The sequence below is a fragment of the Pelodiscus sinensis genome, chromosome 8 (assembly GCF_049634645.1).
Source record: "Pelodiscus sinensis isolate JC-2024 chromosome 8, ASM4963464v1, whole genome shotgun sequence".
In the NCBI taxonomy this organism is placed as follows: domain Eukaryota; kingdom Metazoa; phylum Chordata; order Testudines; family Trionychidae; genus Pelodiscus; species Pelodiscus sinensis.
Window position 1 is genome coordinate 10,431,205 of NC_134718.1, and position 27,883 is coordinate 10,459,087.

Sequence of the window (27,883 nt, forward strand, 5' to 3'; positions counted from 1 at the left end):
CCCAGCTCCGTGCCCCACCCCCCCGCGTAGTTGCGTACTGCCTGACTGGTAGACACACTCATGCAACATGAGCATGTCTATCAGCCAGGCAGTATGCAACTATGTATCGATACTCCTGAGAATAAAACTTAATTAGAAAATACTGGACATTTATATGTCCAGTATTTTCTCAATTTGTTTCCCGGAGAGAATCCTCAAATACCGGACTGTCCAGTTCAAAACTGGACACCTGGCAACCCTACAATCAACAGGCATTTCCAGGGGGATGCTGTGGTGAACACAGCGTAAGTCATCATTACACATGAGCAGAGGAATGAATAGGGCAGGGAGGTGACAGTATAAGAGGGACTGAGGTTGGATATTGCAGCCTGTTTAAGGGGCCACATAAAAAGATGTTGAAAAATAAGAGATGGGGCAGCAAAGGGCCCAGTGTTTTGAGGGATGAAGAAAAACACCTTGTGAGCTACTAAAAGGAGCACAATCTGTTGAGCTTCCACAAAAAAAGGCTGAGAGGTGACTTTGAAGTGTATAAGTGCCTTCCTCGAGAGAAAATGTCAGGTATTAAAGGGCTGTTTAATGTTGCATAAAAAGGTATAATAAGACCAGTGGCTGGAAGGTGAACACAGACAAATTAGTATTGGAAACAAGGCACAAATATTTCACAGTGTGGATGATTCACCATTGGAACAAACGACTAAAAGTGAGTGGCAGAGTCTCCATTTCTTCAGTGTCTTCTAATGAAGACTAGTTATCTTTCTGGTGTGCGCTTGGATCAAAACTTAGCTACTGTGATACACAGGAGGGCTGGCATATGCAAGGTCAGATTCAATATTCTAATGGTCCCTTCTGGCCTTAAAGTCTACTAATTAATGAAAAACAGAGTATGGCATAGGGAGCAACCTCCGGGGCTTTGTTGTGCAGCCAGCTTAATCCCCAGGTGGGTGTGGCAGTGACATCACAAAGGCCTGTTACAGGACATCAGTCTATGGGGGGACAGCGGTGGGGAGGTGCTGACCTCACAGAGACCCTGACATCAGCTAGGCAGGACAGAGGTACAAGGCAGGGGCTTTGAAGCAACAAGTTTCCTTCTCCAGGTCTCTCCTTGGGGACGGAGAGAGAATTAGAATTAAAGTACGTGAGCGTGGGGAGCAACCTCATCCTTCCCTACCACTGATTTTGTAGCCCCTGTTTAGAAGGCAAGAGCCTCAGAGAGATTTGGAACCTGTTTGGTCTGATCCACCTGGTACCAGATGAATTCTAGGCCTAGAATTCACTAGGTTAAGGTGATTTGGTTTCTTACCAAGGGCTTTGTCCTGTAGAATCACTGGGGCACTGGGGGGTGTTTCCTTTTAGCTTTCATTTTTCCTCCTTCCTTCCCTCTTTTTTCTCTTGCTTCTTTTCCCCTTTTTATTCCTCCCTGCCTCCACCAAGGACATAGATGGGGGGGGGGGGGGGAAGAGGTTGCTATTACTGTGGAAGGCCCTCACAAAGAGGTATACTTGGAGACTGATCCCCTCTGGTAACGACCTGAGCCATCCTTAGGGACGCTTAGACCTGTCAGCCTCCCACTTCTCAGATTCTTGATGCTGATTGGCCAAGCAGGGGCCTGTTAGCAGGGAGGGACATTTTTCCCAATACAACAACTGTGACCCTTGGCTGTCCCTTCCTTTGTAGGCTCTGCACAAGGCCTTGTCTGACCTCAGGCGTGCCATGGTTGGAAATGTGCTGGCAGAGCCCCAGACACAGACTGGCTCCAATACATTTTGGAGGTGAGCATGGTCAGGAGGAGCAGGGGGCACATTTACCTTAGCGCTGGGGAGAACTGGAAAGGAGAGACTGGAAATCCATGTTCCCATCTGTTCGCCTAACCTACACCCCGGTGGCCATCCTTGGTCAGGGCAGTGCTACGTTGGACCCTAACCTCCTCCAAGTCAGGCTCTGGCTAGCTGTGGTAGTGAGAGCCTCAAATCCCCTGCCCAACCTTACGCACTCCTGCCATGGGATCCAAGACATGGTGATCACAGAAGAGTCACAGACTCCTTCCTAGACAATTGAGTGGGCCTGAAGGGAACCAGCTCTTCTACCAGCACTGAGCTTTTGGGTTGTGGGAGAAACTGTCCTCACAGTCACCCCCTTCCTCTGATCATGGGCTTTTGAACCAGTGAGAGTCAAGGCATCACTCTCCATCCGATGAGCTGTACATGAATCAGGAGCTCAGGATGAATAGGTCCAGCTCAGACCAGGGTTCATCTACTCTGCCCCCGTATCTTGAAATAAGCTGTGTGATTTGAGCTACACAAATTGCATTGCTTATTTCCAGTGTCAAAATAGCTTACTTTGAAATTTGGCGCTGTCCATACAGCACCAAGTTTTGAACTAGAGCACTGTTCTGAAATGTCCCTTAATCCTTGTGGAATGAGGTTTATAAGGAAGTTGGAATAGCAATCCTGTTATATTTTGAAAGAATGGGCTTGCTCAAAAGATGAGAAATAGCTATTTCAGGACATTTCTGGTATCCCGAAATAGCTCCATAGTGTAGACGTAGCCACGCTGAAAACTGGCCCAGTCTAGAGAGATAAAGACAAATTGTGACAATCCCCTTCTCAAGCACCAGGATCAGTGAATCAGATATTCCACCCTAAACAAAATCTGTCACCCGCGGGGATGCGGGTAGGCTTGTTTGCACAGCATATGCATCACTCTATTGATCCTAATCTACCTCATTCCCCCCCATTGTGTCAACTTCAGCAGCAGGTCTGAGCAACATAGGCTGTGTCTAGACTATGAAGATAATTTGGAAAAAGAAACAATTTTCAGTACGCAAATTGCGTATCTTTTTCTGATTTACTGCCGAAAGAGGCTTTTCTGACATTTGGCCCATCTACACGTAGCCAATTGTCAGAAAAATACTCTCTTTCGGAACATCCCTTCTTCCCCGTAAAATGAGGTTTACAGGGATGCTGACAAAATGCATCCACTTTGCCGACTTTTTTTTCGGAGCAGCAGATGCGTTCCTTCGACGCGGCAGAGCTTTTCCAGGATACCTCTGGTGTCTCGGAAAAAGCTTTGTAGTCTAGACGTATCTTATAGAGTGAAACGATTAGACTTTTCTTACAATTTTCCATATAAATATTGGAAAAGGCTTTTTTGTGCATTCAGATTTTCCCATTGCGTCCTTGCGATTCAGTTGTGAGTAGGGTTGGACAATGTCTATGTTCCATAGCGTGACTTTTTTTGCATGAAAACAAAACCTGGGTATATTTTTTGTTGAGTTTTTTTACCATTTGTTTTTCTTCCCTTCTTTTCATTTGTCTTTTACCGCACATTTGCTACTCAAAAAGAGGAGGGATAAGAGAAAAATGGCCGTGGATCTCTCTTTTGATATGGTTGTGAGAGACCTGCTCTAGCTAGCTACTCTGTAAGAAGCCATTGTGGTTAGGAGTTCTGTAAAATTTAGCACTTTTCTACAATGACATAAAACAGCTGAATCTCCAGTAAATTTGATTGAATTATTTTGAAATCCTGCTTCCAGTTTCAGCACATTTTTGGTTAAAATATCTATTGTGTTTCAAAGAGTGAAGAAAAACCCTTCCTTTGTTTTTGTTCTGCTGCTAATGGTGAAGTGTCCCCTATTGTTCCGAGTTTTTGTAATAGAAATGAAGCCTTTAGGTTAATAATAGATCACTCGGGGATTTTTGGTGTGTGAATCCTTTTAAGCAGTCTCTCTTCATTCAGATATATAAAACTTCATTGTGAATAGCATGGTCGAGCAGGTGTTCCAGGCCTGAACGTTTTTTTTTTTTTAAGACTCTCTCTGCACAGTGTCTGGAGAATCTGTACGACTTCACCTTGCTGAGCTGAAAGGGAAAGCTAAGGATGGTGATGCATCTTGGCATCCTTTGAAGGCTGTGTGCGCACTAGGAGAGACCTCTCTTGTTTAACATTGATAAGATGTGGCAGGAGATCTATTAAGGTTCTCTCTTGCAGTGTAGCGGTACTAAATGAAAGAGTCTAATGAGGCCACGTCCTCCATGTGCTGGGACCTAGGAATCAAGTATCTAGTTTCCCGCCCGAGCACCCCCGGCCATTTCACATGATAAAACTTGAGTCCGATTTAGAATCATAATGGAGGAAATATTCAGTTTTAGAAGGGTGAAGAGTTATATGTCCTTGTAAAGACTAAAAGGACCATTCTAATAGAAGTGAGTTCTATTAGATTGAAGAGTCTCTTAAGTGAAATGCTGGCATCCACATGCTTTGAGCCACTTAAAATTAGATTGGACAAAACACTGAAAAGTATACTAGTGGGGACAATGCTTGGGTGGTGGCAGAATGAAGAAGGTGACCTCATAGATCCTTTCCAGCTCTAATTTTTATGACATAAATCTTAGACAAATCATTTGGTTTAAGCTTTAGGGAGGCTGTGTAGTCTCAGAGGAGGAAGGCTGTAATCTCTAATCACAGATGATCCACTGCTCTGTGCGATGATTATGAAATTTTTGACCTTTTTGGGGGGGGAGGGGTGAAGGCAACCCTATCAGATAATAGGATAGAAAGAAGAGCCATCAGGGAAGAACAAATGGTTCATCATCAGAGCTGAATTTCCCTAGGTAAATATACTGTATTCAGACCAGATAAGGCTACATACATTTCGGGTGTAGACTTTCAAAGCTACTTTCTTCGGGTATGTCTACACCGCAAAGTTTTTTTTGGAAAAAATTGCCATTTTCTTGAAAAACTTCACTTATGTCCACACTGCAATCATGTTCTTTCAAATAAAAAAAATCAAAAGAACACAGTGATTTTTCCGACATTGGAAAATCTCTTTCTATGAGGAAGAAGCCTTTTTCCCCAAAGAGCTCTTTCGGAAAAAGGTGTTTGTGGACGGGCAAGAGGGAGTTCTTTCAAAAGAAGAGGAAAGAGGAAAAAGCACAGGTGCCCTGATGGCCACTCCATCCATAGTAATCACAGTTTAAATGTGAGATAGCATCCATGCTGAATGGACGCTATCTTTTGAAAAAGTAGATTGCTTTTTCGATGCACTTTTGCTGTGTAGACGCTCTCTTTTGGAAGAAGTTTTTTCAGAAGATCTCTTCCGGAAAAGCTTCTTCTAAAAAAAAGCCTGCAGTCTAGACATAGCTTTCTGCTGTCACCTTCTGGGGCTTGACATGAGTTATATGTTCCATTGCTTTCTCTTGAAAGCGTAGTGTTGGGAGGTGATATATATTCTTTATGATCTTCTCTGTTAAGAGGAACCCATCTCTAATTTGTCTGGAAAAGAGCATGTAAATGAGCTGTCTTCATTCTTTCTCCATACAGCAGATGGTTCAGCCTATAAGCCTAGCATGGACAGCTAAGGGGATTTGGTAATGGGGTATGTCACCTGCCACTTCTAAGTCATTAGGTCAAACGAGGTCCATAGGAGAATGTTTGAAGTCACTTCTATCCATTGGTTTTCCTTTGAAGGCTTTTTGTGCCTTGCAAAATGACATGGTGATCTTGGTTTAAGTCCCAGAGAACTAGTATCTACATCACTCAGTACGAACTGGCATCTTTGTGGCCAGTGTCTGAAGAGATGCGAAAGCTGGAATGGGCTGGTAAACACCACTCCCGTTTACGTACAGGTTATTGTTCCAGAGAGCTGACACAATGGCATTAGAAAGTTTGTACGATCCAGGCTGTATCTCTTTAGCAGTTAAAGAAGAGTTCTCAACCTCGGCATAGATCAAGTCAGTCAACAAGTGTGACATTTATACTTCATTTTTAATATCTTACTTGGCTGGAAATTCTATGGTGGACATTATGAGCTAGTTTCATTTTTTGCTTGTTAAGCGAAACCAAAATCTTTTTTTTTTTAAGTTCACCCCTATAATGCTAATAGATCAGAAGTCATATTAACAACAGCTGCAACCATGGACTGTCTCCAAAGCAAGCCAGTAAGCTTTGGAATATGTGAAATCATCTTTTTGTCACTTCTGTCCCTGGGATATTTATTAGTGGAGTATGGCTATAATGCTAGCTACACAGATGGATTTGAGGCTAAGTACCAGCCTGACAACTAAAAGCTGATTAGAAAACAGAGGTAAATGTTGTTCTGAAATCCTCAATCTTTTCCCATAAAAGTGCTACGCAATTTGCTACATCAAACTGAAGAATTCCAACATTATTGGTTCTTGTCAATAGCACGTTCCGTAATTTACTGTAACATTCTGCACTGTGGTGAGAATGCATCGTTTCTGAGAGTGGTTCTGCATTATTAAAGTTTTTCAAGTAGCAAATGGTTTTAAAAAGCAAAATCACAAATCTGGAAATCCAAACGGAACTTGGCTCTTGTCCTTAAAAAACCAGAGGTTTTAATTCACTCAGCCATCTAACTGTCAGTGCTGGCACATTCTTATTAAACGTGACAGTCATGAACAGAGTCATCTCTTATAGATTGCAGATTTATGACTTGCAGCCAGATGCTCACATAAGCATGGAAGAAAAAAGTTCATTCATCAAAAAAGGCACTTCGTTCAAGTGACACCTTTCTGTTTCCCATCTAGTCACGTATCCCGTCTTTGTAGGTCTAATCATATTTTCCTCACTTTACTGTCTCAGAACAACTTTTCCTCGCAATCAGTCCTGCACATTAACCTATAAAAAGCAATTTGTCTGCCTCAGAGATCGTTTCCAAAATCTATTGCAGAACGAATGGAAGTAAAGGGAGGATTGATTCATATAATTTATTAAAGGACCTAGGAAATGCTTATGTTAGGACTCCGCACTTCTAGTCTCTGATTTCTTAAAAAAAAAACTTTAGTTTTGTATTGTAATCTGTCAGTACAAGCAGATCCGACCATATTTTAACTGTTTCACAGTGGCATCCATTATCCCTAGCTACAGATGCGGTTTGTTCTGCAGTTATCATAGTTTATGGAGTGAAACTGAAGATCCTGATTAGACTTGGTACAGCTGTTTTTTCTGAGACTATCTTTTCAAGGGGATACAATCGATACCTAGAAAGAATTCATATGGCTTAAAATGCAGTATTTGCCTTGCCTAGCAATGCAATACTCTCTCTCCTCTTGGTTAGAGGCATGCAGGAAGTAGTAAGCAGATTACAAAAAAAGAGAAAGCTAGGTAAACTGTGCTGAAGACAAAGTAGCCAGAGACTAGGTCTTACACTGGGAACTCAAGGTACTTATGGCCAGACTAAACCAGAATGGAGCTACTAGTGCCTTGCACAGTTCACTTCTACAAAACGTGAATGCTAGAGCTAGATAATATTCCAAGTGCAGCAGCTGAGGAAAGAATAAATGAATCAGGTACACAAGAAAGACTGCAGCTTCCACTCACAGTCTTGCATTATCTATGCAAGTACGGGGAACAAGTGGGGCAAAATGAATCAAAAGTTTCAGTGCTATCCTGGGGTGTCATCAATGCTAATATGGTAAGTTAATAGCCAATCAATCACACACCGTACAAACAGGCTAGGATTAATAGTAGAGGATCTGGAGTCCTAAAACTAGGCAGTCTGAACTTTAGTTGTCAGCTGAGCATCATTCATTAAATGGCTTGTTCTGTCTTGAGCGTGGAATGAAGCTGGCTGATATATTAGTGTAACATAGCTTTCCCCCAAAAGATATATGGTGTTAGGCTTGCAGGCCTCCAAAGCCGGAAGAAGAATAGAGCTCAGGATTTCTTATTAAAGAATCAGCATGAGACAAATGAAACCACAAGGTGCTTACAGGGAGCTGAAAATCAATAGGACAGGATGAGAAAATTATTGGCTAAAATGATAAAATTATTTAATCTCTGAATTATACCCACTTGGTACATCTTCAGGGAATCTGATCTAGTCGGTGGTTTTCATCCCTTTGTTTTCTGGTCATCATTGTGCCCAGTGCGTATTTCATGTGGTAAACACTGTTTTTGCTCTGAGGCATGGTTGCTCAAAGACAATTCTCTTTTAAGCACGTGCAGCATTTGCCATTTTTTCCCCCGGGGATTTTTCAACCCCAAACTAAAGTAAGTTAAAAATGGTGCAGGGAGACTAGCTTGCCACATTTTGAGAGACACACAAATGAGTAAAGTCAACTTCTGACACCTCCCCACAAGAAGGGAACACTGGGGACCCTGTTCGATTGACACTCCTTCCCCCCTCCCTGCAGCCCCTCCACAGTTGATGCTACCAGGGGATCCCCAGTCCAGAGTGGTACCATGCCATAAACAGGCTTGTCCTGGCCAGGCTTCCTAGTGGTTAAAGCAGATTGAAACAGGAAGGGGAGTGCCTCTCTTACTCTCTATGGCAGATGCCTCAAAAGATAGAGTATCTGTGAGTGCAGGACTTCTTGTGTATCTCCCTCTACCCATCTCTAAACCTTAGAGGTGGAAGTCCAAGAGAAGGCCTCTGCAGGTGGGTGGAGAAGAGCATTCTGCAGAAATGAGGGGGCTTCCCCCCCAGCAGACCAGGGAGACGCGGAGCAGCTTTTCTTGCCCCAGAGGATGCGGACGGTGCGACCGCGGTGCATCTGGGCATCCCACCGCTCGTGTCCTCCGGGGCGAGAAAAGCCCCGTTCGTAACTGCGGATCCGACTTATGTCGGATCCGCATAACTGGGGGACTGCCTGTAGTGGTATATAGTGATTTTTGGTGAAAACACTATAATCCTCCATTAAGAGGGGACATTCTTCATTTGGCCATTCCCCACACACGACCAACGTGTGACCAATGGTAATTGGGAGACGCGTCCATGCTGGGATCATGTGCTGGATCCACTGCCCTTGGCCACCACGTTAGGACTTATCCCTAGGTGAAGAATTTGCTAAGGGGCCCAAAGCCCAATGTGAGTATCCCCACTGCTTGAAAATGTACTGAGCTTCATTGCATTCGAGAGGCAAAAGCACAGAGAAATGAAGCTGTGGGCCAAAATATTGATGTGACTAGTGATTTGGGGTGCTTCCATTTTTGAGCACTCAACCTAACACCTTGAGGAGGACTTGATTTTTTTTTCCAGGGGGCAGATGCTCGGCCCTTTCTAAAAGTAGGGTTCTATAAGGGTGTCTTATTTCGTTGCTGCAGCCAAGTGGAACTCGGGGAGGGGCTCCTCCCCCTCTGTGTCAGTGGGCAGCCACTCCGCCCCACTACACCCTGCTTAGACTCTTTGGGGAATTCGCTGTGGCTTTTCGGCTCGGGGGCAGTCCACAGTCTCAGCTGTCAGCGGCCAGCAGTGCTCAGGCCTGACCCTGACTCAGGCCGGCAGCAGGTAAGTAGGCCTGTCCCCAGACCCTTAGTTCAGGGCGGGGCGGCAAACACACAGTTCTGAGTCCCGGTTCAAGTAGACAGACAGACAGTTCTCAAGTCCCAGTCGTTGAGGCGGCGGACAAACAGTGCTGAACCCAAACCCTCGTTCAGGGCAAGGTGGCAACACACTGTTCTGTGCCCAGGTCCTTGGTTCAGAATGGGGCGGCAAACAAACTCAGAAACCGTCTGAATAGGAGGACCTGTCCGGATCCTCTTGCTAAGGCAGGGGTCTGGCAGATGCGGGCTGCGGTCCTGGAACAGCCAAGGGAGGGGACTGCCATCCAGGAGTGGAGTGGCAGGGGGGACACAGGCCCACCCACTCCACTGCATCCCAGCCCAGGGCCCTAGGAGCAGCAGAGCAGTCTGCTGCTGGGTCAGCGGGGACCCATACTGCAACACGCTGACCAGGCGCTGGTCCAGCTAAACGGTGATCGGCTATCCCTGGGCTCTTTCCGCTCTCCCCCTCGGGCTGTGCCTGGGTCCCGTGCGGGTCCTCTGGGCTCCATCACGCTGGAACCCCTGGCCAGGTAAGCAGACCTTCCAAGCAGTAGACCTGGCGACCCAGGCCAGTCTTCGGCTTCCCCTGGGTCTAGCTTCTGTTTGGGTGCACAGGGGAAGCTTCTGGCTCCTTCGGTTGCTGGGCTCTCTGGCAGGCCTTTTATATTCCTGGCCCTGCCCCCTGGCTTCCGGTCAGGTGGGTCGCTAAGGCCAGGTGCTGCCCACCAAGGCTCTGAGAGGGGCTCCTCCCCCTCTGGGTCAGTGGGCGGCCTCTCCACCCCACTACAGTTGCCCAGAAATGGAAGATGTTGACCTTCTTTATAAAAATGCAAGTGTTAATAGCTAGGTATTATTATTAAAGGCACCCAAAAAGTATTATGTGAACTTGACTATAATTTGTCCTGGCAAACCTTAGGGTCTTCTTCCATCATCTCTTTGGCTACACCGACACTGCAGCGCTATTTCAGGATACCAGAGTATCCCAAAATAGCTATCCCGCGTCTTCACAGCAAGCCCGTTATTTCAGGCTCACTATTCCAACATCTCTGTAAACCTAATTCTATGAAGAGTAAGGGACATTTCGGAATTGCGCTTTATTTTGAAATTTGGTGCTGTGTAGACAACGCCAAATTACAAAATAAGCCATTTCGAAATTCACTTGAAATAAGCTACATAATTTGTGTAGCTCAAATTGCATATCTTATTTTGAGTTATGGTGCATTGTAGACGCACCCTTACGTAACCTCCAAAGACAGACAGCAAGATTTGGATTTCTTCAAGCAGAAGTCCTAAAGTAATTTGATACTGCCTCTGAACACAATCTAGAACTAAATTGGGCAACAAAACTGCGTCATGTAAAAAACTTAGACTACATTTTGCATTTAGGGCAACTATGTTTCGTTCACTTAATATGTATTATGGACCAAATAAACATCTTGGAGATGCACTAAAACTCCATCACTCCAACATCGCCATGTAAGAGCTCTTTGACATGTCTAGAACAGAACTTCCAAGTATCAGAGTCAAGGCTTGTTTCAGTTTGTTTTCCAGTTCAGTCATCTGGGGTTCCAGCTATCTCTTAAGTATTATAGAATAGAATCTGGAGGTGAATCTTCACTATGGGAATTCTCCTCCAGATCTTGCTCTGGGGCAGTTTGCAGCTCATATATGTTCTGACCAATGCTTACCAGGAATGTCACATGTGTAGGAAGTCAAAGAAGTCTTGATGGATGAAGTTGACATGTTCCTGTACAGGATGAAGAATAAATTGACAGTATTCCATATATATAATAATCAGTAAAACATGCAAATATAACATACAGGGATGCAGCAAAGTCTAGTAGCTACACTACGGAAATGGGAATTGAGATATCTTCGCTCTGAGGGTGACTCGTTCTGTGACTTCAGGCAAATCACATAATCTACCTCGGTTTTTCTCCAGCCATAAGTGGGGAATAATATTTACCATATCTAATTACTGCCATAATGAATTAGGGACCAATTTTTCCAGAGGTGCTAAGTGGTCAACTCCTGTTTCTCTGATGTAGCATCTTTCCTCTGTTACAGTCCTTGGCAGCTTGCTCTATCTTCCGTGAGAATCTACTGATCAGTCAGCTGTTCTGACTTCAAGTGGAGTTTTACATGGAGGACATGTACGTTCAGGGACTGATTTCATGGCTTTATTTTGTTTTGTTCAGGTGAAATAATAAGCAAATTGAAAAAGAACAAAGTGGGTGAGTGAAATAACGGCCTTGCTTTTCTACAGTGATAATACCCTGAGCTCCAGAACTAGATGGTATCCCAATCCAATAATTATGGGGATGCTTCTCATGACTAGAATATCATTACAATTCAGGGAACAGTGTAATTTTAAATAATCACAAGTGAATGTTTAAGATCCCCAAAGCTGATATGCCTGGGTACGAATATAATTGAAATATAGTACTACTACAGTTAAACCTAACAAAACAATAAAGGCTACACAAAGCATCAGCATTAACTATAGGTTTTTCTGACAAAAATATGACTGTCCTAACACATTTCTGTTCCCCAGGAGAGCTTTAATCATCACACAATACAACTCGTGAAACACAACAGTCCAATACAATGTTTAATTCAGGGAAAGCTTATTGTGAAACTAGTTAGGAAATGAGATGGATATTTTCACTACGATTATACAGGCTAAAAATCAGACCTGAGCAGAGGGAGTCTAGGCAGCATTGCAAGTCCGACTAAAACCTTGTTTTGGGGACGGGCTAACGTGGGACATGAGCCCTCTGTTAGCTCTGCAGTGAATTTGGGCAGACCAGGGGCTTTAGGAAGATTCATTGGTGTGAAGCATGGCTCCAGGAGCTCTCTGAGGCCAGGTCTACACTAGGTCAGTTTAAAATATGCAACTCCAACTACATAAAATACGTAGCTGGAGTCAGCTTATCTTAAGCCAAGCTTGGTGTCGTCATTACAGTGGGAGGCCAATAGGAGCAAATGCTCCTATCAGCTTCCCTTACTCCTCGCAACTGCAAAGGGTACCAGCACTGACCAGAGCTGCCTTCAGTGTTCAATTCAGCAAGTCTTAACTAGACCTGCTAAATTGAATGCCAGAAGATCCATCTCCAGTGTGGCAAGTGAAGACATGGCCTGAGTATTACAAGATAGGGGAGTTTGCAAAAGGGAGGCTCAGACCACATCTCCACTTGTCACCCTAGGGATCACTCTTCTGGCATTCGATTTAGTGGGTCTAGTTAAGACCTGCTAAATGGAACACTGAGGGCAGCTCTGGCTGGTGCTGGTACTCCTTGAAGTCATAAGGAGTAAGGAAAGCCAATAGGAGCGTTTGCTCCAGTCATCCTCCCACTACGAAAACAGTGCAAAGCTTGACTTAAGGTAAGCTAACTCCAGCACATATTTTACATTGCGTACCTTAAGCTGACCTTCCAGGCCAAGTGTAGACCTGGCCTCAGAGTGCATACAACTGACATCACCATGGTTATGAGGGTACTAGAATCCTCCCTTCATCCAAAAGCATTATTAGGGCTGCAGATGCTGCACCAACTAGGTACAAAGAATGGCTGCAGAGCAACTCCATAGAATTTGCCCAGTCTTCAGCCCACTTAGTTGGCCAGATGGTAATGCAAGGATTTTGGCCTCTTTAGCCCTAAGTTCCAAGTTAGTTAGTCTGAGTAATCATCCTATGAATGTGAAGCAAGGGAGCCAAAATAAATATGGCACATACGTTTCACTCTTTATGGTACACGACTGTTCTCTTGTTTTGGTGAAGTCTATACTATGGCAACTACACCAGCTTAGCTTCCTTACCATAACTATGCCAGCATAACCCTGAAATGCTGATACAGCCAACACCAACAGAAAGGGGTATTCTTTCTGTGTAGGAATACCAACAGCCTAAATAATGGCAGCTACATCAATGGATGCATTCTCTTGTTGACATAGCTGCACCTATATGTAGCAAAAATGTAGTATTTTAGTACTGCTATAAGAATGTAAGTTTGATGTATAATGATTTGCTTGTAAATTCTGTATGATTGTATTTCACCCTGTTTCTTATGACTAGACCATGTCTGCATTGTAAACTAAGTTGTGTCTTCTAGTATCTAAGCCATCCTTTGCTGGAATGTTCTGTCCATTGTTTGGTGTAAGTGGAGAATGTGTAAGAGTCATCAGGAAGGTCCATATGGTCAAGAAAACTTGATGAGAGAACATCCACAGTGCCAGAGGCTAGATGAAGGCTGAAGAAATTAACAGAATAGCTGAGACCTGGAGACGGGCAGACACTCCCGAAGATGAGACCATAAACAAGAGAGAACAAAGCCTGACCATACACATGGAAGGATAACTGTGAGGAAAGACCAAAATTAACATATCAAGAACTGCAGCATGACACTGCAAAACCCATCGACTCACATGGGAATGTCCATGTATAAGAAGGGGGACTCTTGCCATAAGTGTCTGGGTTTGGTCCTGCAAGCCAAGCCCCAGAGGAACCCCGACTCCTTACTCAGGCAGCCTGCCTGGCCAACAAGACGGACTTGAGCCATGACAGACTGGTAGCTATGCACCATCTGCAAGACCTGTGTGTGCGCGTGGGGGGAGGGGCTTGTCCTTATGAAGCATATGGTAGCCGCTTTGATATTTAAGTATGGCATCTTGCCTTGGCCCCTAAAAAGATCCTGTGTGCTTCTTATAAACAGAACATATATTGGGAACTGTGTCAACCTAACTACCTTGTTCAGGGTTCTCCCCTCCCAACACCTGGACTTGCATTGCTAGGCCGACTTAACTTTTAAGTGTAGATCAAGCCTTAGATTGAATTGTGCATTTGATTTTGTTCTCCATAGGACTGCCACTAATGCACGTGAATACTTTTAAAGCCCATCAGTATCCAAACAGCACAACTTGGAAAGGTAGAATTGTTATCATGGACTATCCTTGGGCTCCCTTCCATCAGTCAAATTTGTCCATCCTTATTAATTAAATGACAGCCTTCATTAGCCAGCAATTGAATTATCCTCCAATAGCTTCTTAAATGGATTAAAATTAACTCTTTTTAAATATGCTCCTTAGAGTATTGATAATGTAAAAGGCAGGATGAGATTAATCAATGATTTTTAGTAAGTGGAAGGACCTAGCTACAATGAAAATGTAACTTTAATTTTAGAACGGATACAATGAACAATAAAAGATAAATTTTTGTGTGTGCTGAGCAGCATGAAAAATTGAGTGCCTGACATGAGCTGTAGAATGTAGGACCTTAAGTATGGCCAAATTGGGTTTGGTTTGGTTGCAGGATATGAAGGGAGATGAAAGCTAAGCATTTTAGCTATGTTTGAAAGATGTCTTTATTGCTAACAAGTAATAGATGATCAAAGCCAAATAAAATAAAGATTGTCCATTCCCTTCATTTCCATCTTGAATGACACCACTTTTTGGCATCTGAAAAGACAAAATTCAGATTTTCCTTCCATATGCTCCATGCAAGTTTCCATTTGCTGGTTTGGGGCTAGAGCCAGAAGCAGAAAACCCTCTGCAATACCAAAGCAAGGGGGCATTTTTGGATAGTTCTAATCTGGATGGAACGCAGATTTCTCAGAAGTTTGCTCAAAAGCTTTTGCTCCTGACCTTTTCTAATGTCTTCAAGACTAAGTAGGTTTAAATATACACAGTTACGCCCCCCTCTCCTCATTTTTAGGGAGCTTTGCTTCCAATTCCAGAGACGGTGTGCTCTGAAGAGGGGGTGACCGGTGTCATATGCATAATCTTTGCCCTCCTGCATAGCCAACTTCTTTTGGGGAGGCTTAACTTCCCCAAGCCTCTTACACACACCACTCATGGTTGTTGAATTTCTGTCATTGGAGGTTTACAAGAAATGGTTGGACAAAAACCTGTCTGGGATAACCCAGGTTTACTTGGTTTTGCTTCAGTTCCTACGTTTCTTTGATTTTATGTACTGCTAATGAATTTTTAATAAAGATGCTAACAAATCCCCACTCCCAAATAGTGATACCCCTCCCCCCCCCACACACACACACCAGAGATTCATAGATTTTAAGATCAGAAGCAACTATCATGATCAACTCATCTGCCCTCCAGCATATTGCAGGTCACAGAACCTCGCTCACCACTCTTACAATAGAGCCCTAACCTCTGGCTGAGTCACTGAGGTCCTCCAATCATGGCTGAGAGCAGTGGTGGGCAACCTGCGGCCTGCAGGCCACACGTGGCCCATCAGGTTCTGTATGGCCCACAAGCCTTTTTTTTTTTTTTTTTAATACAGTGGCCCATGTGCAGAGTTGCCAGATTCCACTGGTTTCCAGCCGCATTGTTTTTGGTCCAATTATTTAAGCAACACCCTCATAAACCAAGGGCACATGAAGTAAGGTATGTGCACACAACACCGACCATGAGAGCCTTGCACTCTCTCTCTGCATCCAGTCAAAGTGTTGCCACAATTCAATTGGGACATCTTGCACCTTCTAGATATGCAAGCGCAGAGATTGTCCCGGGAGATTGTCTTGGTTACGACAATCTTGCAACCCACTGAAATGAAGAAGGGCCAGTTATACATATATGAGGTCCCACTCATTAGTCTAGGTTGCCCATCACTCGTTTAGAGAATTCATGTTACAGAGAATCCATCCCATAAACCTGCAAGTGACCTAGACTGCAAAGGAAGGCAAAAAAAACCCTAACAAACGAAACAACCAAAAACAATCCAGTGTCTCAGAAAGGACAATGAGAGTACATCTAGACTACAGGCTTCTTTCAAAAGAGATCATCTAGACAGCCACAACTTTTTCAAAAAAGCAATCTGCTTTTTTGAAAGAGAGCACCCAGACAATCTGTTTGTGGTCAAGAACCCCTTTTTTCCCAAAGAGCTCTTTTGAAAAAAGTCGTTCTTCCTCGTAAAATGAGATTTACCACTGTCAAAAAACCCCGCCGCGTTCTTTCAATTTAATTTCGAAAGAACATGGCGGCAGTCTAGATGCAGGTGAGGTTTTTAAAAAAAAAAATGCCACTTTTTTCAAAAAAATCCTGTAGTCTAGACATAGCCTGACAGAATAAGTGAAGCTTTTATTTGAAAACTTCATTTAAAGAACAATACCACCGTGACTAAGTAGGGAGGCCGGAACACCATCTGACTCACCAGTTTTCAATCTCTATTGAGTTTACTTGCTGGAAAGATTTACAATGTGTTCCTGAAGGCTACACTCAGAGTGCAATATAGCATTCTACTTAAGGAGTTTACTTGGAGATAGAGTGGATGAAGACCTGCCAGGGATCCACAAGGCCCTGGAGGTAAACAAAAATTAAGATCTTGCAATTCTTTGTGCAATCTGCTCCCCTCCAAAAAAATAAAATAAAATAAAATAAAATAAAATAAAATAAAATAAAATAAAATTGCACTTTTATAAGCCCAAGGAATAAGAGATGGTTTAGCAGGATCCAGGGAGAATTTGAGCTCTATTTAAGAGAGAGAAATCATTCCAGCTCTTCCTTCAATTTGTTACTGGTTGCTCCCATGAGCTTACTCTATCCCATCCCTGTAAATAGGAGAGAGGCTATTTAGCAGTCATCTCTTTCAAATAGCACGGGCCTCTCCCCACAATGGGTATGCCACAGCAGGCTTTTCAATTCACACTGCTGTCATGCTGGAAATGATTTACCACACACTTCTTAACCCAGAACTGACATGTTCATATTTCATTGTTTGCAATCAAATAGCGGCTCTGACACATTGGGCACATTTCTAAACGGTTGAATGCCGTGCAACGTACACGGGCTGACACCGTATTATAAGAATGCATATTTTTATTATACAAAAAAATGGCTGCCACGGGCGGACTCACCACCATGGCGCCTCCTGCCAGTCGCACTGGGAATTAACTCACACCTGCTCACCGAACACCTCCTTCTGGCCAGCGTCTCCCCGTCTCAGCTCCAGACCCACGGCACTTTGGGACCGCGGCGCCCTCTTCAGGCCACTGCCGTCCAGCAGTGCCCACTCCAGTGACTCTTGGCCCCCTCCCAGGGAAGAGGGGGTAGGGGGCTAGCAGGCTCTGTACTCCGGGGTCCTACCCTCCCAGGGAACACCCAGTTCCCCTGTACCCTCCTTGCCTCAGTGACCAACTGCCAAGTCTTCATCTAGCCCAACTGCAGTCTGTAATGGCCACTCATCATTGGCAAGGGGGTGGGGACCTGCTGCCTTTACCTACCCTGGCTGGCTCTCTGCAGCCCTAGTAGCCTTAAGCCTTGCTTCAGGCCTTGCAGCCTGGGAGCTTGCCTGACTAGCGCTCCCCGAGCTCTGCCTGCCTTTCCCCAGCACTGTTCTACCTCCAGGAAGCCTCCTGCTTCCCAGGCAGCCAGATCCCTCCTGCTCTTCAGCCAGATCAAGAGTAAGTCCTCCTCTCTCCCTCCAGGAGCCCTTCTTTATATAGCCCCCAGCCAGGCCCTAATTAGCAATAACTGCCTCCCCAGGGGCTTCACTCTCAGCCCTCTCCCAGGGCTGGGTTTTTGCCCTTAAAGGGCCAATGCAGGGCAAATGCCCTATCACAACGGCCTTTTTGCTTGAAGCAAGTATCTACAGCATGCACTGACCTGGAACTAACTGAAAGTTACCCATGTGAACATATCTTCCTGAGCAGTACTACATGAATGTTTAAATAAGCTTAGTATGTTGCAATGATAATAGTTTGGACAATTTGCAACATACATAAAATTATTCCTTCTGGGCAGTTTCATGAGCGCATTACTGGAACAAGCTAGTCTACCCTATAGCGGAGTCTAACGTTATTAGTCCAGAAACAAAAAGAGCGGAGTTAGTTAAGTTAGTAGGTAAGAGATGGTAAAGCAAAAAATCAGTGTACCTAGGAAATAGAACGGAGGGGAACATGACCATCTGGAGATAGTAAAAACAACAAGTAGTACAGTCGTACCTTAGAGACTAATACACAAAGAACGACCATACTCGGTCAGACCGAAGTGCCATCTAACCCAGTATCCGGTCATCCAACAATGGCCAATGCTAGGTGCCTCTATAGGGAATGAACAGAATAGGCAATCACCAAGCAATCCCACCTGTCACCCATTCCCAGCCTCTGACAAACAGAGGCTAGGGACACCATTCCTATCCATCCTGGCTAATAGCCATTAAGGACCTGTCTTCCATGAATTTATCTAGTTCTTTTCTGAACCCTGTTAAATTCCTGACCTTCACAACATCCTCTGGCAAGGAGTTCCACAGGTTGACTGTGCATTGGGTGACGAAGTACTTCCTTTTGTTTGTTTTAAACCTGTCACCTATTCATTTCATATGGTGACCCCTAGTTCTTATCTTATGGGAACAAGTAAATAACTTATGCTTATTCACTAGCTCCACCCCAGTGCCACAGGACTGCTCATTATTTTTAAAAATTAGATGACCATGGTTACTCCTCTGGAAAGAGTCAAGTATTTTAAGCTAATTAAAAGAGATTATGTACTTTTGACTTGTGTTGAGACTATTATGAATAGAACAGGAAACAAAATATGAGGAATAATCTTTACTCTAGAGAGGGTCATTGTCCAAAACTGAGAGATTGGGGGGGGAAACAGCGTTTCTGGGAGTGAATTGCTAAACTGTTTGCATCACAGAAGAACAGCTGGAAAGTGGAATTCCATTATTTGGTAACATTGTCTGAAATGGTTTCTGAATTAGTTGTGTGTGTGTGTTGTGATTAGTGTACTATGAATTATACTGCTCGACTGGGTGTTGAAACCTTTTGGTCTTATTTTTCCTGTAGTCACACAAATAGGTAAGCTACATTTCTCCCTTTTTACTCTTGCTCATTAACCTGCTATCCTTCTCATGTTTCCTACACTTCTGCTTTGAACGTATATTTCCAGATGAGCAATTTTAATCTCAACTACGTGTCTCTCACAAATCCTTAAATATCCCTGAAGTGAATAGAGTAATGGAAAAATTCTTTTCACTAACCTTAACACAAGAGAAGACTATCACTGGTATCACATGTACATTGCAAATATCAAGGAGAACAGAAATAAACTACCCAGAGAACTTTGTATTGGATGATTAGAAAGCTGGGCAGAAAATAAAATGTGATTCATATTGGAAAAATATGAGCTAATGCATCTTTGAGGTGGAGAATAATCCAAATCGCAACATTAATGGGAGATGGAAATCTTGGAAAACAACAATTCTGAATAGGAATTAGAAGTAGCGATAGATGCCAAATCAAAGATGAGCTTACAATATGATGTAAATTAAACCTCTACGGCTGAATACGCAAAGGTGTCGTAACCCCCTCTCTGTGAGGCTTTTGGTGCAGGAGAACCTGAAATAGCACATTTCGTTGTTGGTACCTCATCATCCGAAAGACAGACAAACCAGAGGGAATTCAGAACAGCTACAAAAATTAATGGGGAACTAGAGGGGAAATTTATTATATACAGCTTATCTAAGACCACTGTGGGGGAGTGTGTTAAATCTGCAAATACTTGAACGGTGTAAACACAAGGGAGAGAGAGGTATTGAGGTTAGTACCTGGGAAGATAGCTAGTAGTAGTTGGACTGAAGGAATTAAGAGCCAGATCCAAAGCCTACTGAAGTCAGAGTCCTTCCTTTGACCTCACTGGGCTTTGGATTAGGTCAGATGAAAGGAAAACTTTAAGATGAATGTCAGGAAAGTCTTGCTGGTTATGACATACTTTTTGGACTGTGACATTCTGTTTAAAGGGAGAGATGGAAGCCTATGTCTTGGGACATTTACAACCATCCTTGACGTAATATAAAATATACAACAATTCTGCACTGGCAGGGAGATGGACGAGGTGACCTAATGGGTTTTTTTTCCATATCTAACCTCTGTGATTTAATTAAAAGATGATAAATTATCCTTCAGCAGACTCCTATGTTTCAAACAGACATGCAGCTGCAGAAAAGTACCTGGCCTCTTTTTAAGAGAAACTTAGAGCTGGGAAGAGCAACGTGGAAAGTTGTTTGCGATCAGGGTTTTGTCATGAACAGCATGCCTGGAGTATTAAGTGCTCCGATTCCAAAAAGGAATGGAGAAAAGTCAAGTGGTAAATGGGGTGGAGGAGAGGGGAAACAAGAAACAAAACATAAACCTCAGTCCCTCCTGCAAGTGTAAATATTTCCAAAAAGGAAACAACAAAACGTGTTCCTCTAGAAAGTGCAATTTGAATAAGAAATAAGATGTGGGTGTGGTCACTCATAAAAGCTACATCTACACTGCACAGTTATTTTGGAATAAGGTATTCCAGAATAGTTATTCTGAAAAAGCTTATTTTGAAGTAGCACGTCTACACTGCAGGCTCCATAGCTTTAGAAGGGTGCAAACAACAGAATAATAAATTACATGACCCCACAACCTCCCAGCCTAGTAGATTCACTTCCAACTCCTGCAATGGCAGCTTGTGGCAGGGGTGAGGGTGGGGAGAAGAAGCCCCTTTATGAACCAAACCATGCAAGTTTCACATAGCTCGCCTTGCCGCAGATTGTCATTAAGTACAACAATTGATGTGTGAGGTGAAGAAGAAACGGAATCTAAACATGGAATTAGGAGAATTACAGGATGAGCAAAAATAGCAACTCTTCAAGTCCACTTGGGTTGGACTGACCTACCATCTCAAGAAGCTGCCCTTGGCTAGACCTCTCAATGACAAGGAACCGTCAAATCTGGAACATTCACCCATAGACAGAGACTTGTTCAAATAGGTTTCAATTAGTGAGACTAGTCGGTGCTGTATTATCATGGTAGGTCCGGCATTTTGTAAACTGGGGGCTGTATTCATCAGCCAGTTGACTATCCAGAATAGCCCAATGGGCTATCACTTGGTATTGTTTAAGATAGAAGAGAAAGTGCCTCATTTTTCACAACAGTGGTGTATTTCTGTGGGAAGTTTTTGTGGTCTTGTCCTAGGCGGTTTTAGAATAGGATTTGTGGCCTTCCAGTTTTGACACTGTTCATCTGTGGCTCAATGTGTTCTCTGCAGGGGAGCAGGGAGTACTGAAGAGAAGATGGTGCCAAGAGGTGACGATGTTAATGATTGTGGTTGCTAGGCGGTGATATTGCTTTGTCATGTGATTGTGCACAGGCCCTGTAGTTGAATGACATTCATTTTCCTCTCTTCCAGAAAACATATTGGGTTCATGAGTCTGCAAGGGTAAACACGTCTAGTTGCTCAACTACTCGGGTAAAAGAGAAAAGTAATGAACATGCCTACAACAGGTAGTGATCTCTGCAGGAAAGGGATGAGTTGGCTTTATTTTTAATAGCCAGTCTTGGACTGAAAATCAGATCCAGTAGTATGTGTGTCCATGGACCCAGAGAATCTTCATGGACTTGTCCCCTCATACAGTGCAAACGTTGTGCTCTTTCTCTTCTTTATCTGGACACGTATCTCTGTGCCTTACTGACTCTCCCACTGTTTTCATAACTTGTGTGCAAAGTGTGTCTTTCTCCTCTGTTCATGGGCCTTAGAGTCTATAACAGCAGGAAGGAAGATATTATGAATGAATGATTGAATTTATTCAGCATGCAAAGCCTTTATCCGAATGCTTTCTGCCAATCCTTGCTGCATTTCTTCTCAGGCTAGTTTCACCTCACCAGGAAATTTTTCACTACTGTAGTTGATAGCTACCAGATGCCAGGAACGGTTACTTGTGCTGGTGATGCGTTTTTGGCTCCATTGATGCACCCTCTGCCCATCCACAGTCTCTGCTAGAGAATATCAGCCAGCTTCAGGCCTAGTTCAGATCACTGAGCTCTGAGTTAAGGATGTAAAATTTCAATTATTTAGCTAATCGAATAATCGATAAAATTCACATCAACTATTCAGTTAGTCGATAAGGGCGCTTCTGCCTTTGAAGTGTACTCTGAGTCCCCAGCTGATCCTGGGCTCCATGCAGCGCTACCGTTTTGAAACGCCATAGGGAGCCCGGCATTAGGCTCCACACGTGTTTCAAAGCGTCAGCACCGCACGGAGCCCGGGGTCAGCTGGGGACTCTCCCGCTGACTCCAAGCTCCACACAGCGCTGATGCTTTGACAACGCCGCATGTAGCCCAGGCCAGGTGCACCAGCTGGCCCCGGGCTGCATGCGGCATTTCAAAGCAGCAGCACCACATGGAACCCAGGATCTGGCTCCTGGCTCCCCACAGCACTGTAGCTTTGAAGCACCCCTTTCTCTTCCCCCCATTGCTGCCTCTTTACGATAGACGCAGTGGGGGGGGAAGCAACTACTTGACCAGCTTGTCAACTATCCGATAAACATTTGCTTATTGGATAGTCGACTAGTCGTTTACATCCCTAATCTGAGTGTCTGGTTCTAGCTGGTCGTCTTCAGACAAAATATTCCCACTCCAGAGATAATCTCCCCATACATTAGCCATTATGTAATTTACCTCCACCTTGCTCTTCCATAAAATCCCAGTTTAAAAGATGGCTACAAATTGCTATAATTCTTCATGCTGGAAATGGACTTTGTCGTTTTTCCAGATTGCAAAATGGAGGTTTAACCAAATCAGATATGTGAAGATGGTGTGAAAGTATGCTCAACTTACGGTAATTAAAAAAAAAATCTGTTTGTCTCCTGACTGAAAAACATTTTGTCGTGTCATTTGTATGAACGACACAAGGCCAAATAATTTTACTTTAAAATAAAATACAGTGCAGCTTTAAGAACTAAGAGTTCCTCTTTCATCTAATCACTATTGCATTTTCTGCACTATACCCAGAACTTCCACACCTCAGTGTGCAATCCATACACTGGATATGAGGAGTGGGGGGGATATGGCAATAAAGAACATTCCTAAACATAAAACTCCATGCAAAGTGGGGAAGAGAAGTCTGGAATATGTACAAAGATTCTTTTTTGTCTATGAAACCCAGGAGCAGAGTGTGACCTTATCACGATAAACTTCCTGTGTGCGAGGATTTGTGTATACTGCTTAGGCTGTTTTCAACATATTGTGCATCTGTTCAGTAAATAGCCAAGAGAAGTTTATTATGCTAATCAGCATTTCCAAAGAATTAGCTCACTTGTGCAAAACTGTCTTTGGGACAGTATATTAGTTCTTCACTAGTGGTCTGCAACAGCAATTTCATTTTGTTTGTGTTTACTTGCTTCGAGATAAACAACATCTCAGATGTATCCATATTGTATATATTGACATTTAACAACTTAATAGTGTGCAGGAAAAGTTAAAATTCAGAATGTGCCCATGTCTGTCCTTAGAAATACCTACGTATTCAGGACCAAATTAGGATGTTTTAGAAGTGTATGCAATTCCACTAATTTAATGTTGCCCATGGGTCTTTTTAATTAGAAAGTCTATACGCTACAAAACATTATCAGCAAAGGCTCAGTTGTCTAAACTTGAGTGTGAAATTCATTTGGAATCATTTCCTCTTGTAAACTCCTTTTAAATTAAAACCACTATGGCAAGGGCCTTTCTTTCCCTTGCCAGCTTCTGCAACTCCTTCCAGTTGACAAGATGGGCCTTGAGTCAAGCGCCCCCTATTTGCTGTGTCTGGGTAGTCAGCCTCACCTTCAGCAGAGGTTTAGACTTGTGACCGTCCCTTGGGATAGGGAGCTCAGCCTCTCCTCCTGAAGCTGCTCACTCCCCTGCTGTCTCTGGCTTAGTAGCTATGTGTATGGGGGGTGCTTCTCCTCCTCTTCCACCCAATAGGGCATGAAGGTCACAGGCAGGCCTGAAGTGGAATCAGCTGACTTAAGTGGCCCAAAGTAGCCCTGTCTCAGCTGATCCTACCCTGCCTGAGACAACCCTTATCAGCTGATCCTGACTGACCTGAAGTAACCCATATATACTTCACAGGGGAGTGGGCCTTTCACCCTTCTAGAGCTACCTTGTCTGTCACTGGTGCAGCCCCCTGGCCTGACTTTGTCGCACCATCCAAAGAAGGCAGCAGAGTTACTATCCTTCCTACTCATTTTTCTTTTCCAACATTCAATTAACTCTTCTTCTCCAGACTCTTTGGAGCATGCCCTTTCATGTTTGCATCCCAATTAGTATTCCCATCCACTGCCTGACAGCAAAAGCTGAATCTCCTTGTGGGAAAATTCCCTTCTATTTATTTTACATCTTCTGTTCCAGGACTGAAAGTCCTCACTCTTTCATGCCCATTAAAGTCACCTTCTCACCCTAGTTCTGATCTGTGCGTTATGATCCTTCAGGATGAAAGGGATTAAAGTCTCAACCCTCAGAAACGTTCCATGAGTTCCCAACACATATACAATTTTAAATCATGTTCAGGTTACATCAGCCGATACCTCTAGGGTGGTATTTACAACAGCCACCACCACACTGAAGGCATCTCGTGCTCCAACAACGTGTATGGTTCTGTATGCAATGTAGGACTGATGCTACAGCATCCGTGGACAAGTCAAGGATTAGCAAATCTTTCCTCCAGTGAATTGGGTTTCAGACGGAACACAGCCATTCTGATAGGCAACTCTACTTTTGTAATATGTAACAAAGTTACATCAACAAGTCAGATTTGTACGTAAAAGGTCATGTGGTATTCACTGACTAAGTCCCTGCTAGTCAACTACATTGTTTTTATTAAAACAAACATCTTCAAGAGTTATTTTTTTCCTCAAAGGATTGAGTCTCTGCTATTTGTAGCTCATTAAAATGCAATTCAATCTCTCACTGAAAGTCACTTTGCTCATGGCTTCAGTGTAAGAGTATAGTAACTCCCGCCATTTCTTAATCTTGTACTGGTATTCGGACCATTCGGGGAAGGTGACCTAGGATTGTTCAGACAGGCATTCTGCTAATGCGGTAGCAAAGAACTTTTAAAGAGTAGCTGCTTTAGGCTGCTTGATGAGAGAAGAAATTTATTTTTGTAGAAATAAGCATCCAGGAAGCATCTGAGACAAACTGGAAAGATGTGTGTGGAATAAGATTTTTTGCTTCTCAAGTGCCCTTTATCTGAGGTTCTTGAAGTGCTTTAGAGACATTAACCCCCACAACACCCTTTAGGGACAACTAAATAAGATGCACATGGTACTTATATGATTTGCCCAAAGCCATGCAGTCATGTTTGTGGCAGACTTCTTGCTCTAGGGTCTGCTCTAATCGGTAGACCACCATCCCAAGCATTCAGAAAACAAGAAACAAAGTAAAAACAATATCTTAGTCATTTGTTATGATGGAGTGAAAATGAGGCAAAAGTTATGAAAAAAATTACTAGCTGTATGCGGTATTTGTGATTACAAATGTGTAAATTTGAAACTGACTTTAATTTTCTATGGGCGCTGTAGCAAGATTTAAATGAGATTGAACTCCAATGAATAACAAATTGAGAAATGGTGTGATAATGTTCTCTGGAGTTCAATTAGCCAGTCATCTTTTTTTTTCCCCCCTTTGGTGACAGTTATATATCCAGGGTTACAAGTGATTCAATCCAGTAATAAACCGCCATCTAATTTTAAAGATTTCATGGACATTATTCAAAAGACAATAGGCAATTTGAGGACAACGTACTAGCGTATGCTGGGGTATCAGTGCATCTGAAGTGAGTATGAAGCTAAATTTTGTATTCAAGCCATTGGAGCTGGAATAAATCTTCTGGATAAAATTTAACATGCTGCCACACTGTTCTCTCATAACTTTTGGTGTTGAGTAGCCATGAATATTTCAAACACCTATGTGGTGAAATTAATCTCTCACTGAACCAATTATCTTCTTAAGCATCTATTTCCTGTAGCTTGATACATTTTGGCTTGCTAAGGTAAAGCCTCTTTGTAATTGCCTTCCCTCTGTTTTTAAAAGCACTCTAATGCAATGGTCCTAATGAACAGTTTTGTGACTACAGATGAATTCTATAAAGTCGAAGTCAATAAGCCGCACTGCTGTGGTGAAGTAGGCTACTGAGGTAACAAGTTAGAAGGGTTTAACATGCTGAGAGATTGGCAAGCCTGTGTTTCGTCTGGAGTGGGATGATAAAGGAAGGGTTTTATGTGCTGCTGAAGGGTAGGTGAGACCTTGAGGCCCAAGAACACGGAAGTGATCAAGAAGTTGGAGTAAGCGCATGGCGCGGGACTGATGAGACTGTCAAAGTAACAATTTTCTCCACCCGGCCTTCAAATTTTTATTTCCTTAACATCACCTGAAATGTTGATTTCTTGTCAGAAGAAATTCTGGTTTGGACTTTCTCCTTTGAGCTTCTTGGAGCACTAAGCAAATAAGAAGCGGTCTCCAGTTTGCAAATGGCTTCTTTGCAAGGGTTTGGCAAACAGGAAGGATGCTCTTCCAAACTGCACTAGGGGGAGGGAGGAGGAACCCCTGACAGAGGCACAGAATTATTTTTAGGCAGTTTGCAGCAGACCTCCTCCTGAGTTTCATTTAGGGAGGGCAGCAGGGACTCAAACTTCTCCTACCAGGATGCTGCTTGCACAAATACTTTCCCTGTAGAACCTGGCCTGTAGACAGCGAGGGGGCTGGTCTCAAATCAAACCTGACTGTTCCCCCAGAACAAAAATTCACTTCACAGAATAGCCCAGAAGAGACTTAGAAAGGAGGGAGAAAAGTTTCAATTGGCTCTGCACTGGCCACTCGGTACTGGTTCAAGCAGGAACCATTTTCTTAGCCTTTCACTGCTCAACACATTTCTGATTAGTAAGAGACTGGGCAAAGCAAACACAAGAAATGAGCAATGACACTGAGTCTTTGCAACTACCTTCCCTAGCAAAGATCTAGATGTTGCTATGTACTGTGGTCCGGCGGGACGCCAGACACGCTGAAAAGCTTTGGCTCCAAATAAAGTAGGATATTCTTGTTCTATGAATATATGCAGAAGTCTCCCACAAACCCTCTAGTGGATTGGCTTCTTTTGCCTGCCAAAAAAAGTCTGGGGCACTTCTGATGGCTGGGGAAAAATAGCTAAAAGAACTGTAGCACTATGCTGCAAAGTAACCCTGCTACTATAGTATGTGGCAATGTATAGCTTGGCACTAAGGAATCTGAGAAATGGAGGACGACTCTGGAGGAGGGAGTAACAGAAGATGATGGTCAAAGCTAGATGAATATATGATGAGGGACAGAAGCTACCAAATAAACAGGTCTTCTGTTTAATGTTAACATCCAGTTGCATTCAAACTGAAAACTTGAATACATTTTACACACAAAAATCCCAATGCTGAAAGCCATGACGCAATAGTGGATTTACATTGTGGCGGCAGTTCAAGTCCTACGGGTTCTTTTTCCATGGCACGTCTGTGCTGTTCAGTCTTTGAAGCAATACTTGAAGTATTAATTTGGTTGAGAAGCATTTTCTTTTTGGTGGGCTGTGGCCAGGAGCAAGGGAGTTTGCTCTCTGCCATAAACTTTCTAAGTGGAGTCTGTGTTGTTCCCTGAATGCTGGGTTCTGCAGTTTGAGCCAAATTTCCTGAAAGACAGGATTGCCTGCAGGCTGCTTTTTGACTATGCGTGTCAATGGGTCAGTGCAGAGAGTGTAAAGTGTAAGAAGTTGTAGTAAAAATGCACCCACATTCTGTATTCACTGGTTTTCTTCTAAAGGGAAGCTGACTTGCCAGTCC

At 43.4% G+C, this 27,883-nt stretch overlaps 2 long non-coding RNA genes across 3 annotated transcripts in view; one reads left to right on the top strand and one right to left on the bottom strand.

Moving 5' to 3' along the window:
• Window positions 1-27,883, bottom strand: part of LOC112544316 (uncharacterized) — a 43,346-nt gene that overhangs the window by 5,974 nt on the left and 9,489 nt on the right. Inside the window, exon 3 of the long non-coding RNA XR_003087659.2 lies at window positions 10,971-11,029. This is a non-coding gene — a long non-coding RNA (uncharacterized LOC112544316). The remainder of the gene's footprint in view (window positions 1-10,970; window positions 11,030-27,883) is intronic.
• On the top strand, window positions 1,042-13,528 carry LOC112544315 (uncharacterized). 2 transcript variants are annotated; one of them, XR_012905553.1, is made up of 4 exons: window positions 1,042-1,131; window positions 1,675-1,769; window positions 11,350-11,435; window positions 13,392-13,528. It is a non-coding gene; the product is annotated as an uncharacterized LOC112544315 (long non-coding RNA). The 2 variants fall into 2 exon arrangements; XR_003087657.2 differs by having other exon boundaries at window positions 11,350-11,516; window positions 13,392-13,522.